The following is a 25,559-nucleotide window of genomic DNA, read 5'->3' on the forward strand; positions in this document are numbered from 1 at the left end:
ATCTTAGTTATTTCTTGCCTTCTGCTAGCTTTCGAATGTGTTTGCTCTTGCTTCTCTAGTTCTTTTAATTGCGATGTTAGAGTGTCAATTTTAGATCTTTCCTGCTTTCTCTTGTGGGCATTTAGTGCTATAAATTTCCCTCTACACACTGCTTTAAACGTGTCCCAGAGATTCTGGTATGTTGTATCTTTGTTCTCATTGGTTTCAAAGAACATCTTTATTTCTGCCTTCATTTCGTTATGTACCCAGTAGTCATTCAGGAGCAGGTTGTTCAGTTTCCATGTAGTTGAGCGGTTTTGATTGAGTTTCTTAGTCCTGAGTTGTAGTTTGATTGCACTGTGGTCTGAGAGACAGTTTGTTATAATTTCTGTTCTCGTACATTTGCTGAGGAGTGCTTTACTTCCAATTACGTGGTCAATTTTGGAGTAAGTATGATGTGGTGCTGAGAAGAATGTATATTCTGTTGATTTGGGGTGGAGAGTTCTATAGATGTCTATTAGGTCTGCTTGCTGCAGAGATGAGTTCAATTCCTGGATATCCTTGTTAACTTTCTGTCTCGTTGATCTGTCTAATGTTGACAGTGGAGTGTTGAAGTCTCCCATTATTATTGTATGGGAGTCTAAGTCTCTTTGTAAGTCTCTAAGGACTTGCTTTATGAATCTGGGTGCTCCTGTATTGGGTGCATATATATTTAGGATAGTTAGCTCTTCCTGTTGAATTGATCCCTTTACCATTATGTAATGGCCTTGTCTCTTTTGATCTTTGATGGTTTAAAGTCTGTTTTATCAGAGACTAGGATTGCAACCCCTGCTTTTTTTTGTTCTCAATTTGCTTGGTAAATCTTCCTCCATCCCTTTATTTTGAGCCTATGTATGTCTCTGCGTGTGAGATGGGTCTCCGGAATACAGCAGACTGATGGGTCTTGACTCTTGATCCAGTTTGCCAGTCTGTGTCTTTTAATTGGAGCATTTAGTCCATTTACATTTAAGGTTAAGATTGTTATGTGTGAACTTGATCCTGCCATTATGATATTAACTGGTTATTTTGCTCATTAGTTGATGCAGTTTCTTCCTAGCCTCGATGGTCTTTACATTTTGGCATGTTTTTGCAATGGCTGGTACCGGTTGTTCCTTTCCATGTTTAGTGCTTCCTTCAGGGTCTCTTGTAAGGCAGGCCTAGTGGTGACAAAATCTCTAAGCATTTGCTTATCTGTAAAGGATTTTATTTCTCCTTCACTTTTGAAACTTAGTTTGGCTGGATATGAAATTCTGGGTTTAAAATTCTTTTCTTTAAGAATGTTGAATATTGGCCCCCACTCTCTTCTGGCTTGGAGAGTGTCTGCCGAGAGATCTGCTATTAGTTTGATGGGCTTCCCTTTGTGGGTAACCCGACCTTTCTCTCTGGCTGCCTTTAAGATTTTTTCCTTCATTTCCACTTTGGTGAATCTGGCAATTATGTGTCTTGGAGTTGCTCTTCTCGAGGAGTATCTTTGTGGCGTTCTCTGTATTTCCTGGATTTGAATGTTGGCCTCCCCTACTAGGTTGGGGAAGTTCTCCTGGATGATATCCTGAAGAGTGTTTTCAACTTGGTTCCATTTTCCCCCTCACTTTCAGGCACCCCAATCAGACGTAGATTTGGTCTTTTTACATAATCCCATACTTCTTGCAGGCTTTGTTCATTTCTTTTTCTTCTTTTTTCTTTTGGTTTCTCTTCTCGCTTCATTTCATTCATGTCTAAAACACCAAAAGCAACGGCAGCAAAAGCCAAAATTGACAAATGGGATCTCATTAAACTAAAGAGCTTCTGCACAGCAAAAGAAACTACCATCAGAGTGAACAGGCAACCTACAGAATGGGAGAAAATTGTTGCAATCTACTCATCTGACAAAGGGCTAATATCCAGAATCTACAAAGAACTCAAACAAATTTACAAGAAAAAAACAAACAACCCCATCAAAAAGTGGGCAAAGGATATGAACAGACATTTCTCAAAAGAAGACATTCATACAGCCAACAGACACATGAAAAAATGCTCATCATTACTGGCCATCAGAGAAATGCAAATCAAAACCACAATGAGATACCATCTCACACCAGTTAGAATGGCGATCATTAAAAAGTCAGGAAACAACAGGTGCTGGAGAGGATGTGGAGAAATAGGAACACTTTTACACTGTTGGTGGGATTGTAAACTAGTTCAACCATTATGGAAAACAGTATGGCGATTCCTCAAGGATCTAGAACTAGATGTACCATATGACCCAGCCATCCCATTACTGGGGATATACCCAAAGGATTATAAATTATGCTGCTATAAAGACACATGCACACGTATGTTTATTGCAGCACTATTCACAATAGCAAAGACTTGGAATCAACCCAAATGTCCATCAGTGACAGATTGGATTGAGAAAATGTGGCACATATACACCATGGAATACTATGCAGCCATAAAAAAGGATGAGTTTGAGTCCTTTGTAGGGACTTGGATGCAGCTGGAATCCATCATTCTTAGCAAACTATCAGAAGAACAGAAAACCAAACACCGCATGTCCTCACTCATAGGTGGGAACTGAACAATGAGATCACTCGGACTCAGGAAGGGGAACATCACACACCGGGGCCTATCATGGGGAGGGGGGAGGGGGGAGGGATTGCATTGGGAGTTTACCTGATGTAAATGACGAGTTGATGGGTGCAGCACATTAACATGGCACAAGTATACATATGTAACAAACCTGCACGTTATGCACATGTACCGTACAACTTAAAGTATAATAATAATAAATAAATTAAAAAAAAAAGAGAAAAAAAAAGAAAAAAAAAACAGTAGTTACTTCTGAAGAATGGGAATGGGATGTTGGAGGAGATAGGATATCTGTCACTTTTCATTTTATATTTCTCTGGTGAGATTGAGGGAGCATTTTACTTAGATACGTAAAATTCTGTGACATATTTCTTTGTACATTTCTGGATCAAATAATGGGAAGATGGATGAACTGATGGACAGATGAATATATACACACGCATCGATGTAGGCAGACAGTAAGATCGTAGTATAATGGATATTTTAATTTAACAGAAGGATAAAACTGAAATTTTGCTTTTAGAGGGAACTATTGACCTCAAATCAATGTTTTATTTTCACCTTAAGACGCATCTTTTTCTAAAAGATCCAAAGTTAACTTGAAAAACATGGAAGTCTGTTCTTTTCTTTTACCTGTCAAGCTCAATTGACTCCCTGTTATAAAAGTGAAGGCGCCGTGGCTAACGCCTGTAATCCCAGCACTCTGGGAGGCCGAGGAGGGTGGATCACGAGGTCAGAAGATGGAGACCATACTAGCTAACACGGTGAAACCCCGTCTCTACTAAAAAATACAAAAAATATAGTGGGTGTGGTGGCGTGTGCCTGTAGTTCCAGCTACTTCAGTTCAGGCTGAGGCGGGAGAATGGCGTGAACCCGGGAGGTGGAGCTTGCAGTGAGCTGAGATGGTGCCACTGATCTCCAGCCTGGGCGACAGAGCGAGACTCCGTCTCAAAAAAAAAAAAGTGAAGATATTGCCACAAGTCACAGGTCCTCTTGCCCTGCTTCACCACTCCTCCCACTTTCTATTAGTTGTATCAGTTGTCTTTACATTTACCAAGTTTAGAGCGTATACAATCTCTATGGTAACCACATTTCCCTACTACCAGTAATAAAATCAAATGGATTCAATGCTCACAGCTCTTCAGTCTTTGGGCTACTTTCCATTCTTGAATTTTTTAACTGAATTCCTCTCTTTGGCTGGAATTTGTCATAAAGTCGTTTTTTGCTTATTTTTTCCCCCAAGAAGGGTTTACGTGGGTCTTTTTCTATGAATTATTTTCCTGCTTGACAATATTTGCTTGTTACTTCTTTACTTTCATCACACCTTGGGCGCATATAATACCCTTCCTTCACATTTTCTTTCCTTGAATTTGTGGAGAATTTTCCATTTTCTTCTTGCAGTCAACTTTACTGAAAACAAATCTGAAGTAAAATTAATGTTTCTACCATATAGGCGATTGGCTTTTTAGTGCTAAGATGCCTAAAAATAAGTTACCCGTAACACATAATAGCTTAACTTTGTTAGGTCTAGAAATTGAGGATTTGTTTTGTACCACATTTTCTAGAAAGAGTGCTCCTTCAACCTAAAGATTTACTTAGCTTTTTTTCAGGAAATTTCTTGGATTAGATCTTAGAATAAATATTTCTTTTCATTTGTTAAATTCTCTAGTTCAGGAATGTCTGTTAGAATTATGTTGGGTTTTTTTGTTTAAGGTATTCACTTTTCTATTGTGAATAGTGCTGCAATAAACATACGTGTGCATGTGTCTTTATAGCAGCATAATTTATAATCCTTTGGGTATATACCCAGTAATGGGAGGGCTGGGTCATATGGTACATCTAGTTCTAGATCCTTGAGGAATCGCCATACTGTTTTCCATAATGGTTGAACTAGTTTACAATCCCACCAACAGTGTAAAAGTGTTCCTATTTCTCCACATCCTCTCCAGCACCTGTTGTTTCCTGACTTTTTAATGATCGCCATTCTAACTGGTGTGAGATGGTATCTCATTGTGGTTTTGATTTGCATTTCTCTGATGGCCAGTGATGATGAGCATTTTTTCATGTGTCTGTTGGCTGTATGAATGTCTTCTTTTGAGAAATGTCTGTTCATATCCTTTGCCCACTTTTTGATGGGGTTGTTTGTTTTTTTCTTGTAAATTTGTTTGAGTTCTTTGTAGGTTCTGGATATTAGCCCTTTGTCAGATGAGTAGATTGCAACAATTTTCTCCCATTCTGTAGGTTGCCTGTTCACTCTGATGGTAGTTTCTTTTGCTGTGCAGAAGCTCTTTAGTTTAATGAGATCCCATTTGTCAATTTTGGCTTTTGCTGCCGTTGCTTTTGGTGTTTTAGACATGAAGTCTTTGCCCATGCCTATGTCCTGAATGGTACTACCTAGGTTTTCCTCTAGGATTTTTATGGTATTAGGTCTAACATTTAAGTCTCTAATCCATCTTGAATTAATTTTCGTATAAGGAGTAAGGAAAGGATCCAGTTTCAGCTTTCTACTCTATTCACAATAGCAAAGACTTGGAATCAACCCAAATGTCCATCAGTGACAGATTGGATTGAGAAAATGTGGCACATATACACCATGGAATACTATGCAGCCATCAAAAAGGATGAGTTTGTGTCCTTTGTAGGGACATGGATGCAGCTGGAAACCATCATTCTTAGCAAACTATCACAAGAACAGAAAACCAAACACTGCATGTTCTCACTCATAGGAGGGAACTGAACAATGAGATCACTTGGACTCAGGAAGGGGAACATCACACACCGGGACCTATCATGGGGAGGGGGGAGGGGGGAGGGATTGCATTGGGAGTTATACCTGATGTAAATGACGAGTTGATGGGTGCAGCACACCAACATGGCACAAGTATACATATGTAACAAACCTGCACGTTATGCACATGTACCCTACAACTTAAAGTATTATAATAATAAATAAATTAAAATAAATAAATAAAGTATTCACTTTTCTCTAATTGCTTTTATCTCCTTATCTGTTCATCTTCCTTCATTGTAATTATCTGAAGCCCCATTTCTCTGTATCAATAACTTAATTTTCAATTGCATCTATTCTTTTTCTAATTTATGTATTAGTTTCATAAAGATATTGTTTTGAGTTTTTTCCCCCTTAGATCAGTAGTCTCCTTTATCATTTAGTTCTGTTATTCTATCATTTTGTCATTGAATTTTGTTTTAATGAACTTACATTCCTCTACAATATTACATTATATTAGAATGAGCAGTTTTGAGTAGGTTGGTTTATGAGTTTGTGAGTAGGGTAGTTTTAAGTAGGGTTGAGTAGTAGTTTTATGTTTCTTGTGATAATTTTGTCAGACAAACAATGAATATTTCTTTTTAGTATAAAGATGTCTCATGGAATATTTACGACATGTATATACTAAAATTTATTTGTTGCTTATATGAAGTTCAACTTGAGCTGGGTGTCCCTATTTATATGTTTTAATTTGCTAAATCTGTACGTTTTTATTTTAATTTGCTAAAACTGTCTGTTTTTTATAAACTAACTTCCTTCTTTCCTTCCTTCCTTCCTTCCTTCCTTCCTTCCTTCCTTCCTCCCTCCCTCCCTCCCTCCCTCCCTCCCTCCCTTCCTTCCTTCCTTCCTTCCTTCTTTCCTTCCTCCTTTCCCTAATCTAGCAGGATTTTATAGTTGCCATAGCATTTTCTTTTCTTTTTGCTCATGATTGTATGTCCCTAAGATGCCTAGAGGGGATATATTGTTGGAGGTCTCTTGACTCTCTTCTCACCATACTGTTTGTTTTCTTTACTTAATATGCAGTCTGAGAACTGAATTTCCTTTCATGAATTATCTATTTGTCTGTAATCTAGGGGAATACTAGGTGATGAAGGCAGGGAACTAGTCTTAGATACTCTGCAGCCTTTTCTCTGTCTCCTAGAATGTTTTTCTGTGCAATGGGAGAGGGGTTGTAGTCCAATCCCCTGGGAAATACTCTAAATGAATAATTTCTCAGATTTGCTTGTGTTCTTGAACCTTCACTCTCTTCAAAGAGACTTAAGCCACTGTTTCATTCAGGGTAGGAGCAGCTAAGTTAACTAACAGAAATGCTACACATTACAGTGGCTTAAAAAACAAAAGACATTTTTCTTACTTGCATAAAGTTTCATTTATTTTTCCCTCTATTTCATTGCCATGACTTTTAGGGAGCACTGGCTTCTAAATTGTGGTTCTTAATCAACTAGAGTTTATAGTTTGTCTAATATTTTAAAAACACAATCAGCTTTTTTACTACTATTTTTATATTACTAATTCATTAATTTTCACTCAAATCTTTAAGAACATGGCTCTTACAGTTAGGGAAAGAAAATTGCACAAATAACTCATGTTGTGTCCATACGGTTTTTTTGACCTCACTATTCCTGAATGTGGTTTCTTTCTTCTAATGAGCGAACTCAAGAAGATTAGGACTGTGCATCTCAGAATTAAAATGGTATTTTTGATATGTATGGTTTATTGTTCAATGGAAAAAATATTTATAAGAATTTTTCAGACAATTTTCTGATTGTAAGGATGAATGTGGCCTAATGTTAAAATGGCAGGACAGGAATATTAAAGAACTGAATGATGGCATCAGCTCAGCCATTTAGTATTTGATTTTGGACTTAGTTTCCTCATCTGTATAATAAGAGCTTTGCCTACGTATTTTTCTAAGACCATTTCAGGGTTTTGCATTATTTTATTTTCATTTGGAATTAACATTTAGGTCATCTTATAGTAGTGTACTGAATAAGTGAATGTTAAATGTCTAGCTAAAATAAATATTGGGTTGGTGAAGTTGAAGTTTTGGAATAATAATAGTTAAAATTTATAACTATGGTTTTTAATTAATGATTCCATTTATTAACTTTCAAAAGTTAGACATTCAAAAACTGCAAGAAGAATGTTTTTTCAAGATTATAAATTGCTAGATTCCTCCTGCAGTTGAAAGGGGAACATGAGATAATTGCAATATTAAATAGATATTCACTTCCGATCGATACATTTAATAACATCACTAACCTTCCTATTCATAGTGAAATGAGTGATGAAAAAGTTTTTTAATAAACATTTTTTACTGGAGCAGAAATAATTTTGTATCAGGATTCATAATTTGTGTACACTGATTTAAGAGTATCATTACTTCCTGAAAGTGGCATTCATCTCTATGGGTAGTCATTTTAACAAGGTTTTTGTTCAAACCTTCCCCTTCATTAACACACTTTAGGAAAGTGTCTTCTAAGTCATTCTGTCAAAATCTGTTGCTTTCAAATTTGATTAAAGTAAACAAAGTATTATTTGTGTACCCCATTTTTCTTTAACACATTTTTCTTCGCATTTCCCATATTCTGGATTATGTGTGGATCAAAGATGATTTAAATGTTATGCATAATTTTGTAGTTTTTCCTACTAATGAAATTTTGAGTTGCAAAGTTAACATTCTGCCATTGTTAATATATTCTTACTATTAAAAGACAAAATTTCAGCATATTTCGTTTAAAGATCTCAATGGGCTTTTGCTTGCAATTCAAGAACTGGGCAGCCCTTAGAACCAAAACGGTTCTGAGGAACTCCCAGGCTGCAGTGTGGTGTGAAATGGAAAATGGAAATGAGGTACAGATGCGGAGGTGAGATTCAGAGATAGCTGGTTGGTTACAGCTCAGCCTTTGCCTTGTTTGAACATGGTTGGAACAGTTGATTCACTGAAGCTAGGCTGCTGTGATTGGCTGATACTTTACTATTTGTTACAAAAGCAAATTCCTAATTTAAGTTTTCAAATTGTTTAAGTACTAAGTTAGGTTGTACTTTATTACATAGGACTCATATCGAGGCTTCTAAAGCCCACATCTGATTTGATTTAACATTACCTATGTGAAAAATTGCTAAGCAGAAACATTTTGAAAGTCTCATGACCTAAATGGTATTAAATACTTAACAATTGAATTTGTCTCAATAATAATTATATTTAAAATTATGAATGTTGGTTTGTAAAAAAAATGCCACAAATTTTAAAATTATGATATAATCTAATATCTGATATTCAACTTTGTATTATTATTTTAAAATGTAATGAACATCTCTGGACTCTAAATATTTTTCTTTTAAAAGTTATATAAATCACTCTTTTTATATTCATTATAACTATGAATCTATTTTCCTACTTATTTATATTGAAAGTTCTTAATATTTTATAGTAACTTAATAGCTTTCACAATCATCATTACTTATTGTAGTTTATACTGTTTGAATAATAAATATATGTCTATACTATGACTCACGGATACATTTCAAAATACAGTGCACATAATAAGATCTTCATTCTCTAGATCTGTCATACTACATATGTGAAAGTTAATATTTGTAGTGGCAGTGAATCCTAACAGCAGCCTTGCATGTTAACATTATGTGGTTGATTTGATAGAATGGTGATCTGGGTAATCATATCATGACAGTTCGTGTTTGGGAGTCTCAGAAATGCCATCAGTGTAGGAATGTGGCTATTCTGCTCTTCATAGGCTAAGAATAAACTTGAAGACAAAGAGTAGATTTTGGCCAGACACTGATGCTGAACTTTGCTTCTAAAGTATAAATTACCTTATATTTAGCAACTTTTTCACCTTTTCAGCTCTATCGCCTTCCTCAGCCTCTTTCATATGTGAAATAAAACATTCACTTACTACTGAGGATTATTTTTTTAAAACCTACTAAAGAATACTCCATAGCTACAGAGGGAACCACATCCTTTAGAGACACCGTTTGGGGATGATCATAGACAGAATTATTCTTGTCCCTTTGCCTCTCATTAATCCCCTTCACAAAGTCTGTGGCTCAAACTAATGAGAGTTGGCAGTACTAAAGGAATAAGTCCCCAGCGCAGTCTGCCATGCTTTAGCATCATTTCATATTAGAAGCATGGAGCAAAGGCAGGGAGACGGGTCCAACAAAATGCTGAGAGTTTCTCGCCTTTTAGAAAACAAAATTATAGTCCGGAAATTATTTTTAAATAAAATGCAAGTCCCCAAGACATAAACAAACAGCCAGTATATGTACTAACAACTCAATGAAAGATATTTCCCCAGGTCAACTCATCTGCTGGATCAATTATTTTGTGTTGCTGCATTGCCCCTCTAGCAGGGTCATAGGAGACCCTAAAGGCTAGAACAAGAACTGCTTTCTGGCTCTCAAGTCATTTCAGTGGTTCCCTGATGGCAGCTGTCTCTCTGGGGAGACGGTGCTATGGTCTAATTGGGATTAGGCCATCAGCACAGTCCCCTTGTGCTAGCATCGCACTGTCATAAGCTTTCTGCTACCATGGCTACCATCCATCACCAAGCTCTGTCTCCATGGTCAGCAGCCTCTGTGCCCAGGTCACCCCAGGACGTCAGGCCCATCTCTCTTTCCAAAGGTAGGTAGGTGGCCCTTTCCCATTCTTTAGTTTTTGACTTTGTATAACTAAAACTTCTCCTGAGATGATGCAGGCAGCTGTTGTACAGTCACTCCAGACTTACTCTTCACTTTGTTATTTGGCCCCTGCAGCTCACTGAACGTGACGAGTGCCATCTACCCTCCCAGGACTGGCAGCTGTCTCTCCCACACTGCCTGTTTCCCCCTTTCTGCTTTTTGTAGCCACATGTCTAAAGATGGCAGGCCAGTCTCCATGGTCTATTTTGTGGGACCTTCATTTATAAGTAGGCAGCAACCTACATTAGCTATTTATCCTGATGTTCTCCTTCCCCTTGGCCCCCGTGACAGGCCCCGGTGTGTGTTGTTCCCCTCCCTGTGTCCATGTGTTCTCATTGTTCAACTCCCACTTATAAGTGAGAACATATGGTATTTGGTTTTCTGTTCCTCCATTAGTTTGCTGAGGATAACGGCTTCCAGCTCCGTCCATGTCCCTGCAAAGGACATGATCACGTTTATTTTAATGGCTGCATAGTATTCCATGGTGTAGCACATTTTCTTTATCCGGTCTATCATTTATGGGCATTTGGGTTGATTCCATGTCTTTGCTATTGTGACTAGTGCTGCAATGAATATACATGTATCTTTGTAATAAAATGATTTATATTTGGGGGGGGTATATACCCAGTAATGGAATTGCTGGGTCAAATGATATTTCTGGTTCTAGATATCACCACACCATCTTCCACAATGATTGAACTAGTTTACATTCCCACCAACATTGTAAAAGCATTCCTATTTCTCCCCAATCTTGCCAACACCTGTAATTTCTTGACTTTTTAATAATCGCCATTCTAATTGGCATGAGATGGTATGTCATTGTAGTTTTGATTTGCATTTCTCTAATGATCAGTGAGGTTGAACTTTTTTCATATGTTTGTTAGCTGCATGAACATCTTCTTTTCTTTCTTTTTTTTCTTTTGGTTTTCTTTTTTTGAGACAATCTCACAGTGTCGCTCAGGTTGGAGTGGTGCAGTGGCAAGATCTCAGCTCATCACAACCTCCACCTCCCGGCTTCAAGCAATTCTCCTGTCTCAGCCTCCCAACTAGCTGGGATTATAGGCACCTGCCACTATGCCCAGATAATTTTTTATGTATTTTTAGTAGAGATGGGATTTCACCATATTAGCCAGGCTGCTCTCGAGCTCCTGACCTCAGGTGATCTGTCTGCCTCAGCCTCCCAAAGTGCTGGGATTACAGGCATGAGCCACCACACTCAGCCATGCATATCTTCTTTTGAGAAGTGTCTGTTCATGTCCTTTGCCTACTTAAATTGGATTATTATTTTTTTTCTTGTAAATGTGTTTAAGTTCCTTACAGATTCTGGGTATTAGACCTTTGTCAGATGGATAGATTGGAAAATTTTTCTCCTGCTCTGTAGGTTGCCTGTTGACTCTAATGATAATTTCTTTTGCTGTGCAGAAGCTCTTTAGTTTAATTAGATTCCATTTTTCAATTTCTGCTTTTGTTGCAATTGCTTTTGGCAATTTTGTCATGAAATCTTTGTCTGTGCCTATGTCCTAAATGGTATTGCCTAGATTTTCTTCTAGGGTTTTTATAGTTTTGGGTTTTATATTGAAGTCTTTATTCCATCTTGAGATAATTTTTGTATAAGGTATAAGGAAGGGTGCACTTTCAATTTTCTGCATATGACTAGCCAGTTCTTCCAGCACCATTTATTAAATAGGGTATCCTTCCCCCATTGCTTGTTTTTGTCAGGTTTGTCAAAGATCACATGGTTGTTGATGTGCAGTCTTTTTTTTTTTTTTTTTGAGACAGAGTCTTGCTCTGTTGCCCAGGCTGGAGTGGAGTGCAGTGGCACGATCTCGGCTAACTACAAGCTCCGCCTCCCGGGTTCACACCATTCTCCTGCCTCAGCCTCCTGAGCAGCTGGGACTACAGGTGCCTGCCACCATGCCTGGAGATGTACAGTCTTATTTCTGAGTTGTCTATTCTGTCCCTTGGTCTATGTGTCTGTTTTTGTATGAGTACCATGCTGTTTTTATTACTGTAGCCTTGTAATATAGTTTGAAGTTGTATAGCATGATGCCTCCAGCTATGCTCTTTTTGCTTAGGATAGTCTTAGCTATATGAGCTCTTTTGTAGTTTTATATAAATTTTAAAGTAGTTTCTTCTAATTCTCTAAAGAATGTCAATTGTATTTTAATAAGAATAGCATTGAATCTATAAATTACTTTGGGTAGTATGGCAATTTTCATAATATTGATTCTTCCTATCCGTTATTATGGAATGTTTTTCCATTTGTTTGTGTCCTCTCTTATTTCCTTGAGCAGTGATTTGTAGTTGTCCTTGAAGAGGTCCTTCACTTCCCTTGTTAGCTGTATTCTTAGATATTTTATTATCTTTACAGTAATTGTGAATGGGAGTTCATATTCATTATTTGGCTATCTGCTTGTCTATTCTTGCTGTATAGGAACGTTTCTGACTTTTGCATGTTGATTTTGTATCCTGAGACTTTGCAGAAGTTGCCTTTCAGCTTAAGAACCTTTTGGGCTGAGACAATGGGATTTTCTAGATATAGGGTCATGTTATCTACAAAGACAATTTGACTTCCTTTCTTCCTATTTGAATACCATTTATTTCTTTCTCTTGCCTGATTACTCTGGCCATAACTTTGAATACTATGTTGAATAGGAGTGGTGAGAGATGGCTTTCTTGTCTTGCGCTGGTTTTCAAGGGGAATGTTTCCAGGTTTTGGCCATTCAATATGATATTGGCTGTGGGTTTGTCATAAATGGCTCTTATTATTTTGAGGTATGTTTCTTCAAAACCTAGTTTATTGAGAGTTTTTAACATGAAAGGATATTGAGTATTATCAAAGGCCTTTTCTGCATCCACAATAATCATGTGGTTTTTGTCATTGGTTCTGTTTATTGTTTATGTGATCAATTATGTCTATTGATTTGCATATGTTGAACCAGCCTTGCATGCCAGCAATTAAGCCAACTTGATCGTGGTGGATAAGCTTTTTGATGTGCTGCTGGATTCGGTTTGCCAGTATTTTATTGAAAATTTTTGCATCAATGTACATCAGGGATATTGGCCTGAAGTTTTCTTTTTTTGTTGTCTCTGCCAGGTTTTGGTAACAGGATGATGCTGGTCTCATAAAATGAATTAGGGAGGAATCCCTCTTTTTCAATTGTTCAGAATAGTTTCAGAAGAAAGTGTATCAGCTTCTCTTTGTACCTCTGATAGACCAATCTGTTCCTGGGAATTTTGGTTGGTAGGGTCTTTATTACTGTCTCAATTTCAGAGCTTATTATTGGTCTACTCAAGAATTCAACTTCTTCCTGGTTCAGTCTTGGGAGGGTGTATGTATCCAGGAATTTATTCATTTCTCCTAGATTTTCTAGTTTATTTGCATAGAGGTGTTTATAGTATTCTCTGATGGTTGTTTGTATTTCTGTGGGGTCAGTGATGATACCCCCTTTATCATTTTTTATTGTATCTATTTGATTCTTCTCTCTTTTCTTCTTTATTAGTGTAACTAGTAGTCTATTTTTAATGAATTTTTTCAAAAAAACCAGCTCCTGGATTCATTGACTATTTTTAAGGTGTTTTTGTGTCTCTGTCTCCTTCAGTTCTGCTCCGAGCTTGGTTATTTCTTGTCTTCTGCTAGCTTTGGGGTTTGTTTACTCTTGGTTCTCTGGATCCTTTAGTTGTGATGTTAGGATGTCAATTTGAGATTTTTCTAGCTTTTCAATGTGAGCATTTAGTGGTATACATTTCCCTATTAACACTGCTTTAGCTGTGTCCCAGATATTCTGGTATGTTGTCTCTTTGTTCTCACTGGTTCCAAAGAACTTCTTGATTTCTGCCTAAATTTCATTATTTACCCAGGTGTCATTCAGGAGCAGGTTGGTCAATTTTGATATAGTTGTGTGGTTTTGAGTGAGTTTCTTGAGTTCTGATTTCATTGTGCTGTGGTCTAAGAGACTGTTATTATTTCAGTTATTTTGCATTTTCTGAGAAGAGATTTACTTTCAATTATTTGATCATTTCTAGAGGAAGTGCCATGTGGCACCGAGAAGAATGTATATTCTGTTGTTTTGGAGTGGAGAGGTCTATCGATATCTGTCAAGTCCACTTGATCCAGAGCTGAATTCAAGTCCTGATTATCTTTGTTAATTTTCTGTCTTGATGATCTGCCTAATATTGACAGTGGGGTGTTAAAGTATCCCCCCAATTATTGTGTGGGAGTCTAAGTCTCTTTGTAGGTCTTGAAGAACTTGTTTTATGAATCTGGGTTCTCCTGTATTGGGTGCATAAATATTTAGGATATTTAACTTCTTTTGTCCCCTTCACCATTATGTAATGCCTGCCCTTATTTGTCTTTTTTGATCTTTGTTGGTTTAAAGTCTATTTCGTCAGAAACTAGGATTGCAACCCCTGCTTTTTTCTGTTTTCCACTTGCTTGGTAAATTTTCCTCCATCCCTTTATGCTGGGTCTATGTACATCTTTGCATGTGAGATGGGTCTCTTTAATACCGCACACTGATGAATCTTGACTCTTTATCCAGTTTGCCATTCTTTTAATTGGGGGCATTTAGCCAATTTACATTTAAGGTTAATATTGTTATATGTGAATTTGATCCTGTCATCATGATGCTAGCTGATTATTTGTAGACTTTTTGATGAAGTTGCTTCATAGTGTAATTAGTCTGTATACTCCAGTGTGTTTTTGTAGTGGCTGGTAACAGGTTTTCCATTCCATATTTAGTGCTTCCTTCAGGAGCTCTTGCAAAGCAGGCCTGGTGGTGACAAACTCCCTCAGCATTTGCTTGTCTGAAAAAGATTTTATTTCTCCTTTACTTATGAAGCTTATTTTGGCCAGATATGAGATTCAGTTGGAAATTCTTTTCTTTAAGAATGTTGACTATTGCCCCAATCTCTTCTGGCTTGTAGTGTTTCTACTGAGAGGTCTGCAGTTAGTCTGACGAGCTTTTCTCCATAGGTGACCTGGCCTTTTTCTCTGGCTACCCTTGACATATTTTTCTTCTTTTCAACCTTGAAGAATCTAATGATTATGTGTGTTGGGGTTGATCTTCTCATGGAGTATCTTACTGGGGTTCTCTGGATTTCCTGAGTTTGAATGTTGCCCTGTCTTGCTAAGTTGGGGAAGTTCTCCTGGATGATACCCTAAAGTATATTTTCCAACTTGATTCTGTTCTCCCTGTCTCTTTCAGGTACCCCAGTCAGTTGTAGGTTCAGTCTTTAACATAATCCCATAGTTCTCAGAGGTTTTGTTCATTCCTTTTCATTCTTTTTTTCTCTAATCTTGCCTGCCTGCCTTATTTCAGCAAGATAGTCTTCAAGCTCTGATATCCCTTTTTTCCACTTGGTCTATTCAGCTATTGCTACTTGTGGTTGCATTGTGAAGTTCTCATGTTGTGTTTTTTCAGCTCCATTAGGTCATTTCTATCCTCTCTGAGCTGGTTATTTTGGTTAACAACTCCTGTAATATTTTATCATGGTTCTTAGCTTCTTTGCAGTGGATTAGGACGTACTTCTTTAACTCAGCAGTTTGTTTTTACCCATCTTCTGAAGCCTACTTCTGTCAATTCATTCATCTCAGCCTCAGCCCAGTTCAGGGCCCTTACTGGATATACGTTATGATCATTTGAAGGAGAAGAGAGGCACTCTGGCTTTTTGAGTTTTCAGTGTTTTTGCATTGATTCTTTCTCATCTGCCTGGGTTTAACTACCTTTGATCTTTGAGGCTGCTGACGTTTGGATGAGGTTTTTGTGGGGTCTTTTTCATTGATATTGTTTTCCTTGCTTTCTGTTTGTTTTTCTTTTAGCAGTCAGGACCTTCTTCCATAGGGCTGCTACCATTTGCTGGGAGTCCACTTCAGACCCCATTCACCTGGGGTCCTCCCAACCTGGAGGAATCACCAGTGAAGGCTGCAGAACAGCAAAATGGCAGACTGCTCCTTTTCCCCAGAGGGGCACCAACCTGATGCTGGACAGAATGCTCCTGTATGAGATGTCTGGAGACCCCTGTTGGGAAGTCTCACCCAGTCAGGAAGAACAGGATCATGGACCCGCTTAAATAAACAGCCTGACTTCCTCTTGGCAGAGAGGGTGTCCTGCACTCAGGGGAATCCGCCTCATCCCAGCTGCCCTGACTCTCCAGAGCTGGCAGGCAGAAAAGAGTAAGATTGCTGATCTGCGTTACCACGGCCGCCCCTCCTCCTAGGGGCTCCTCTCGGGGGGATCAGAGTTCTGTTCATAAACTCCTGTCTGGGGATGCTGAAAATCCCACAGGGAGGCCCCACCTGGGTAGGAGGAATGGGTCAAGGTCCTGCTTAAAAAGAAGCAGTCTGGCCGGGAACTGTCACAGCTGCTGTGCTGTGGGGAATTGCTCCTGGTCCATACCGCCCAGTCTCACTGGCACCCGCAGCAGGGGAAAATGGCTGACTGGAGCAGCAGTGGCGGTAGCCACCCCTTCCCCCGCCGAACTCGGTCTTCTTAGGCCGTCTCCAACCTGCTACACTGACTGGCAGGGATTCCAAAGTGGATTTCAGTTTGCAGGATTCCATAGGAGCAGGGCTCACTGAGGAAGGCCACTTGGATCCCTAGCTTCAGCCCGCTTCCCACAGCAGTGGACAGATCTCCTGCCTCATCAGCGTTCCCAGAGCTAGAGTATGCTAAAACTCCTGTGTCTCAGTGTCTGCCCAAGTGGTCGCCCACCTGAGCAGCCACTGTGAGTCTGCACAGCTCTGTGTTTTGGACTCAGGGCCCTTGGTGGTGTGGGCTCACAAGGGTGCTGGTTGCAGAGATCCATGGGAAAAGTGTGGTTTTCAGAGCAGGGCAGCATTATTCCTCTCCAGCTCCCTTGGCTCAGGGAGGGAGCTCGTTTTGCCACATGCAGGCCCCGGGTGGGCCCTCACTCCACCCTGCTTTTCCTCACTGTCTGTGGGTTGCGTCAACTGTCTAGTCAGTCCCAATTAGAGAACCTGGGTACCTCAACTGAAGATGCGTAATTTGCTCGCTCTTTCTGTTCTTCTTGGTGGGAGCTGCAGACTGCAGCTGTTTCTATTTGGCCATCTTGGCTCAAGGTTCAGTTTGAGTTTCTGTTGCAGGCACTGCAAGAAACAGAAACGAATGAACAAGAGATATGAAAGTATGTATCATGGCAATAACTGTTTCTGTTTGTTTTTTATTTTATTTTGTTTTCTGATAGAATTGGAGGAAATACGGAGTACTTAGAAAGTGTTTATATTTACCATCAATTATTTCTGTATACTTCTCTATCTTTAAAAATATGCCCCCAGGTTTTGAAATTCTTATTCAATATGAACTTTGAAAGAATGTGAAATTTGGGAGCACGTATTGCTGTTACTAAGACTAGGGGCTGTGAGAGGGCTTGGTGTTCCTCCAAGCAGTCAGGCTTGCAGAGAGAATTTGTGTCCTGCCATGGTCTTTTGTAAAGGAAACTAGCCCCACCTGTTGTTCAAATTCATTTTGCTTGCGTGAAAGAGGAATGCTGTCCCTGGAAACCTCTGTCCAAGTGCCTGTATCTTCTGTTTTGGGTGGCATTGCTAAAGTGATCTGGATCCTCTCAGAAAAATGAAAAAAAAAAAAAAAATCACATCTAAAAATGTTCAATGACATTACACTGAACACTGACTGGGCAAGTAAGCTGGAACTGTATGGTTATATTCACAAGCGTTGTCAAATTCTGGGATGTTTGTTTTGGCTTTGTGTTATAATTGCAGCTGTGAAACTAAAAGTGAACAAATTGCTTTTTTCATTTAGTTTGTTTTTATCATGTCTAAGCCTCAGTATTTTTATTTGTAGAATTGTGTTAATAATAATCCACAGGCTTACTATGAGGAATAAATCAGATACTGTACATAAAACAAATAGGATATTTGTTGACATATAGTATTCATTCACCAGATGCTTAATCTTTCCTTCCTCTTGTCTGTGTTAGCCTTGATTTTTATTCTAGTGTTGGTCTCAAATAACTTAAACTGCCATTAGATTTTTGCTTTAGTTCATAGTTCCAGTAGAGGAGGAGGCAATGGAAAAATCACTAGGTATGTATTTTAGTCTGTCAGATGCTTTAACATACAACTCTCAGAGAATTGGAAAAATGGAAACACAGAGGTGTTGTTTTGTGTTTTGTTTTTGAGCACAGTTCTTATAGTAAATGTGAATGTTTACTATTATTTCCAGGGTTTATGATAAAAGATGGAAAAGAGAGGCTATACTGATGCACATTATCAATATGGGGGCTTGTAAGAAATTAAACTTTTAAGAAAGTAATTGAATTTAACAAACATTATCACATACCTTCTCTGGCCCAGGCACAGATCTTAACCTCAACTCCTGATCAAGAGTAGAAAATACACTCAGTCAATGCTAGGTGCAGTGGTTCATGCCTGTTATTCCAGTGCTTTGGGAAGCCAAGGCAGGAGGATCACTTGAGACCAGGAGTTCGAGACCAGCCTGGGCCATTAACCAAGACTTATCGCTACAAAATAGAAAAAAAAAAAAAAAATTAGCCAGGAATGGTGGTGTATCAGTGTAGTCAAAGCTACTTGTGGTTGAGGTGGGAGGATTGCTTGAGCTGAAGAGTTTGAGGCTGCAGTGAGCCATTATCATGCCACTGCACTCCAGCCTAGGTGAAAGAGCCAGATCCTGTCTCAAAACCAAAAAACAACAAAACAAACAAAAAACAGACTCTTTCTAGTCATGACTTTATTCCAATGCTTACCACCTGCTTCTTGCCCTCACAGACTTCACAATAAAGGGATTCTGGTCTGGGAAGAGGACAACTCTAAAGAATCTCTGTTATCATTCTCATAATAACAATAAATTCCAAAAAAGAGCCTAAGGATTTTACAAATGACCTTAGAAGTTCTAGATCCTAGTTGATTACCTGAGCGACCGTTTGCCTATAAATGTTTTAATTTAAATTATCATAAATAGCTACTCAAGGAATTGGTTTATCTGAATTCAAAAACGTCTTTAGTAGAAGTCAAAGCACATTATTGTGTTTTAAAAAATCAAATGTTGCCAACTCATGACTTAGGTAAGCCTGGAATGTGAAAGTCTATGCAATTGAAGGAGACATTGACTATATGCACAATGCCCACTGTTTTGCTTGCTGTTAGTCGTTATATGTGATGTCCTTTGTCAGGTTGGAAACAAAAGATTAATTTCATTCAGTAGGCTTTTAAAAACGTGTTTGTCTGGTCTTGTGTGTGGGGGGGTGTGTGTATATGTGTAATATATATACACACACATACATATGTATATGTATGTGTATATGTATATATTAGGCATATATATATATATATATATAATTCAGAACTAAATTTTAAAATTTAGGTTTAAAGTACCAATATATTTTTTCAGAGATGGATTATTTTGGCAGCAAAAGTTCTTCTGAGCCTTCAGTATTGCTGAGCTTGATTTAGGAAATACTCAGTGATAGAAGATGAATGCAAAAAAAATTGATTAAAAATAGGAGCCTTAAAAATTGAATTCCCTTCTTATTGTGGATGTTCTTATATTATTTTGGTATCTACATGAATGATTATTTGAAAAATGTCTGACATCTGATGACGTGTAACATGCCAAATTAATTTCCAAATGTTAAAAAATCATTTTACAATATGGATAACTTTGTTATTTAGAAACTGACTATCTAATCTGTAATTATTTTTGTAGAAAAATGGCAAGTAGAAGCTTATTATGAGTGAAGTTAACAACAAAAGGCTAAAGTTTATTTGGTATCTTTAGTCTTTTTCTCTTCAGTCAAAGACAACTTACACACAACAAGATTTCTCCTTCTTAATTACTACATTTATTATGGTATTTACCCTGTCTGAAATGCTTTAGTGAGGTTCCAGCTTTGAATAAGATAAACAGACTGCGCCCTGTCTGTCCTACTGAATAGAACTATCAAACCTGGACAAAACACATGAATTATATTTTCAAGGACTCTGAAAAGTAAATTGTAGCAGATGGACTGAGAAAGACCAGACCTGAAAATAAAACAAAACCAGGAGTGAGCTTACCATGTTTTTCCCCTGGAAGAACCACCTTTGACTTGGGAAACTCAGAAGTAGACATCAACACAGACAGGAAGAGCTTCATCTGGCAGTGACAGTGACAGCAGCAGAGGGTCCCCAGTTTTCTAATGCTCTCAGGATGAGAAATTTGGTCCCAAGGTAAGGAGCCCTAAAGGGCTTTTTCCTTTCTGTGTCTTCCTTCTTGACCTCCAACATGGGTACAGTCACAAGAGCTTGTAACAGAGAAGAATGAATAAAGCTACCATTTTCTGGATAAAGAATTGGCAGGTAACCAAAAAGTACCAGGGAGATTGCAGAGAAAGAAAACCTCAGAAGATCAACCTCATAAGTGGTATTTAATAATGCCTGGAATCAAATCCAAACTGTATATGAATATATCTGGTCCTAGATAGGTTATCGAAGACTTTGAAAAATGAACTTTGATACATCATTGCCCAGATTCCAGACTGGCTATTGTGTGACACAACACACAGGATATATCTAAATAGTGCTCAGAAGACTTTGAAAATGGAAATGATATTAAAATAAAGATGAAAATGTAAAAGAGAAAGCTAGTCAGAACTTGTGGACTTAACCCTTCTGGACCAATTGCCTGATTAAAAAATAGTTGATATTCTCGATTGAATTAAGACAAGATTTAGAGACTGTGCATCATGGCTCATTCTTGTAATCCAAGCACTTTGCGGGGGCAGGGCAGGAGGATTGCTTGAGGCCAGGAGTTTGAGACCAGCCTGGCCAATGGTGAGACTGGGTTGCTAGGAAAAATAAAAAATAAAAAAAATAGAAAGCTGGGCATTGTGGCATGAGCCTGTAGACACAGCTACTTGGGAGGCTGAGGTGGGAGGATCACTTGAGCTGGGGATGTCGAGGCTTCAGTGAGCACATCACTGCACTCCAACTTGGGTGATAGAGCAAGACCTAAAAATTAAAAAACAAAACAAACCAAAAATAAACAAGACTTAGAGTCTCATAATATAATATTCAGTAGGTCTAGCATACAATGAAAAATTGCTCAGCATATGAAGAGCTAGGAAAATTTCAACTTGCATGGGAAAATCCAACCTACATTAACACTGAAAGGACAGATCTTGGAATTACCTGACTGGCTTTAAAGCAGCTATTATTAAAATGTTCCAAGGAGTAAGGGCAAATCTCTTTAAATGAATTGAAAGGAAGAAAATCTCAACAAAGAAACAAAAGATATGCAAACATTTTATGGTAACTTTAGAACTAAAAAACACAGTAACTCAATTTTTAAAAATCTCATTGGAAGGCTCCATGAAAGTGACAGAGCAAGAATCCATGAATTTGAAGATAGATTGATATAAATTATTTCATATGAACCACACAGAGAAACATGATTTCAAGAAAAAATGAACAGAGCTTCAGGAATCTGCAGGAAAATATAAAAAGGTCTGATATTTATGCCTTTGAAAATCCAGGAAGGTAGAAAGAGCGCAATATATGCGTGTGTGTATGAGCATGTACACAAATGTATGTAAACACCCTTATGTTTGAAGAAATAATGGCTGAAACATCCCAAATTTGCCAAATCACATAAACCTACAGATTCAAGGACCTCAGAAAACTCAAAATAAACACAAATAAATCCATGTCCAAAGACATCATAATCAAACTGCTGAAAACTAAAGACAAAGAGAAACTTTGAAAAAAGCCTGAAACAAAATGATATATTCCTTGTGGAGAAAAATCTATTTAAATAACTTCAAATTTCTTGTCAGATTTCACAGAAGTTAAAAAGAAATCAACCAACATTTTTTAAATGTTGGAGGAAAAGAACTGTCAAGTAAAAATATTATATCCAACAAAAACCTCCTTCAAGAATTAAGGCAAAATAAAGACATTCTCAGATTAAAAACAAAATGAGACAAAACAAAACAAAACAAAAGCCCATAGACACCCTCTACAAAGTTTACTGAAGAAATTCTTCACACACAAGAAAATAAACTGAAGAGCAAGTTTCATGAAAGAACAACAGAAATGGTAGCTATATAAATAAATATAGTACATATCATCCTTTTCTTGAGTTATTTAAAACACATTACAGTCAAAAGCAAAAATATGACATTCGCTGATAGTTTTTATCTAGTATGCAGATTTAATTTAAATATCGACTATAATATAAAAGGACCTATATGATGGTAGTAGGATTCCTACATTCTACTTGAAAAAGTAAAGTATTGATTCTAAATATAACATGACAATTAAGCATGTTTATTGTAATCCCTGGAGTAATCACCAAAATATTTTTTATATACGTAAAGTGATACAGTAAAAACCTGATATACCTATGTGGAATACTAAAAGAAATCCAATAACAAAAAATGAGGCAGAAAAGCTAAAACAGAGGAATAAAAATCAGAAACAACCAGCAGAAAACAAATAATGAAATGGTCAACTTAAATCCAAGCATATCTATACTTGCATTAAATGTAAATGGTCTAATCATTAAAGGCTAATGATTACTAGAATAAATAAAGAAAAATATATGATGCAGCAATATGCTCTGTACAAAAAATCACTTTAAAATAATGATAAAGGTATGCCCAAAGCAAAAAGATGGGAACTATAAACCACGCAAACATTAAATAAAACAATACTCAGGTTGCTATATCAATATTAGCCAAAATAGACTTCAAGGAAAATGGGAATAAAGATAACATTAAATAATAATTAAATATTAATAAAAAGAACAATTTACTAAGAAGACATAACAACCTTAACTATGTCTGTAGCAAACAGCATAGCTTCAAAATATGTGAAGTAGAAACAAAAATGAAAGGACAAACAGATGTTTTCACAATTACGCTTTGAAGATTCAACAATGCTTTCTAGAAAATTGACATAATTAGTAAACAGAAAGTATGCCTTGATATGGAAAAGCTGAAGGAAAAAACCAATAAAACTGAATATAATTGATGTTTTTCTCACTCTACTCCAAAACAATAGAATAGGCATTCTTTTCAAGAGGACGTGGAATAATTATTACATTTATTAATATAGACCTCATTCTAAATAATAAAACAAATGTGTGGCAAGTTTCATGGAATTGAAGTCACACAAAATATATTTTATTTTTTTGTCCATAGTGGAATTAAATTAGAAATAAATGACCAATACCAGGGGAAAAAAATTCCAAACAGTTTGAAATTCAACAATACAATTCTAAATACTCTACGGTTAAAGAAGAAGTGTTAAAGAAAATAATAAATGATTTCAAACTAAATAGAAATGAAAGTGCAGCATATCAAATTTGTGAGATGTCTGCAAAGCCATATGTGGAATAATTTATTATGTAAAATGCTTGTGTTATGAGAAAATAAGTTCTCAAATCAATAATATAAGCAGCCACCTTAAGAACTTACATAAAGGAAAGCAAAAAAAAAAAATCACAAAGCAATCAGAGGTAAAAATAACAAAGAGCATAAATCAATAAAATTGAAATACAGTAGAGCAAATTAATGAAACCAACAGTTGGTTCTTGAAATAGATTAATCAAATTGGTAAACCTCTAGCAAGACTGACAGGAACAAAGATGAAAGACACAATATCAGAAATGGAAGAATCACCACTCCTGACACCATAGCATTAAAAACATAAGAAGGTTATGTGTGTATTTATGTATAGTAGCAATAAATAATTAGCAAGCACAATTTAATTAGTAATTTCACTTAAGATAGCTTTCAAAATGTGAAGCACTTAGATATAAACCTAACAAAACATGTATAAGATATGTATGCAAAAAACTATGACCCCACATGAAAAACTCTTAGATGACCTAAATGAATGGAGACATGTACCATGTTCATGGATTAAAACACTAAACATGTTAAACATGTTAATTCTACCCAATTGATCTATAAATTTAATGCAACTCCAGTCAAAATCACAGCAGAATATTTTGTAGGTATAGACAAGCTAATACTAAAATTCATAGGAAAAGACAAAGGAACTAGAACACTCAAAGCACTTCTTAAAAGGAATGGATAAATTATACTACTCAATTTTAAGAATTATTAAAAAGCTCCAGTAATCAAGAGTCTGGTACCAGAGAAGGGATAAATGGGTCCCTTAGATCAACGGGACATAAATAGACCTGCACGAATAGGCCAACTTATCTTTAACAAAGATGCAAAAGCAACTTACTGCAGAAAGGGTAATGTTTCTAACAAATAGTAATGAAACAATAGGAAACAATTGGTATACAAAAGGAAATTCAACCTAATCCTCACGTATTGCGCAAAAATAAACTCAAAATGGATCATAGATTTAAGTGTAAAAAACAAAATTATAAAATGTTTAGAAGAAAATCTTCATGACCTGGAGTTAGGTAGTGAGTTTGGGCATATCTAAGAAGAAAATACATGTGTATATTTGATCATTTAAATTGGACTTTATACAAATTTAAAACTTTTACTCTGTAAAAGGCACTGTAAGAGAGTGAAAAGATAAGCTATAGACAGAAATAAAATCTTTTCAAATTGCATATTCTTCAAAGGGTTTGCATCCAAGATATATTTAAAAACTCTTAAAAATCAGTGGCAAAAATACAAAGAACACGATTTAAAAGTGGGCAAAAGTCTCGAACAAATTGTTAACCAAAGTAGATATGGGGAAGGTAATCAAACAGAACTATGTGCAACATCATTAACTTAGCTTAGGGAAATGCAACTAAAATGATAATGTCATAGCACTAGAATGATAATTATAAAAAGAAAACAAAATGAAAGACCCTTCACTACCAACTCCTGGTAAGGATGTGGAGCAATTAGAATTCTTATACATTGATTATAGGAATAAAAAATGGCAAAGCTGCTTGAAAACGGGTTGGCAATTTCTCAGAAAGGTAAACAAATGTTTATCATATGACCCATACATGCCATTCCTTAGTATTTACGCTAGCAAACTCTAAATTTATGTTCACAAAAAAATGAATATTTATAGTAGCTTTATTAGTATTTGTCAAAAATTGACAATCATCAAAATGCCATTCAACACATAAATAGAAAAACAAACTGTGGTATCTTACTACTTCTTGTCAATTAAAAGGAATGAATTATTGATATGTGCAATAACTTGGATGAATTTCAAAGGCATTATACAGAATGAAAGAAGTCAACCTCAAAAAGTTTACCTATCATATATCATATAGAATTTCAATGAGACAGAGTTATGGTGGAACGAAATCAGTGAGTGCCAGGGGTTTGGGTGGGGGAAGAGTGTGACCACAAGGAGATAGCATGAGAGGTTTTGGGGGAACTGATGGAGCTGTTCCACATCATGATTCTCATGGTGATTATATAAATCTATATATGTGATATAATTCATAAAACTATAATTTATATGACTATAAATTAATTTTAAAAATAAAATTAGAAGAAAAAAGTCTTCCCA

This window comes from Macaca mulatta, chromosome 8, assembly GCF_049350105.2.
Source record: "Macaca mulatta isolate MMU2019108-1 chromosome 8, T2T-MMU8v2.0, whole genome shotgun sequence".
Taxonomy (NCBI): domain Eukaryota; kingdom Metazoa; phylum Chordata; class Mammalia; order Primates; family Cercopithecidae; genus Macaca; species Macaca mulatta.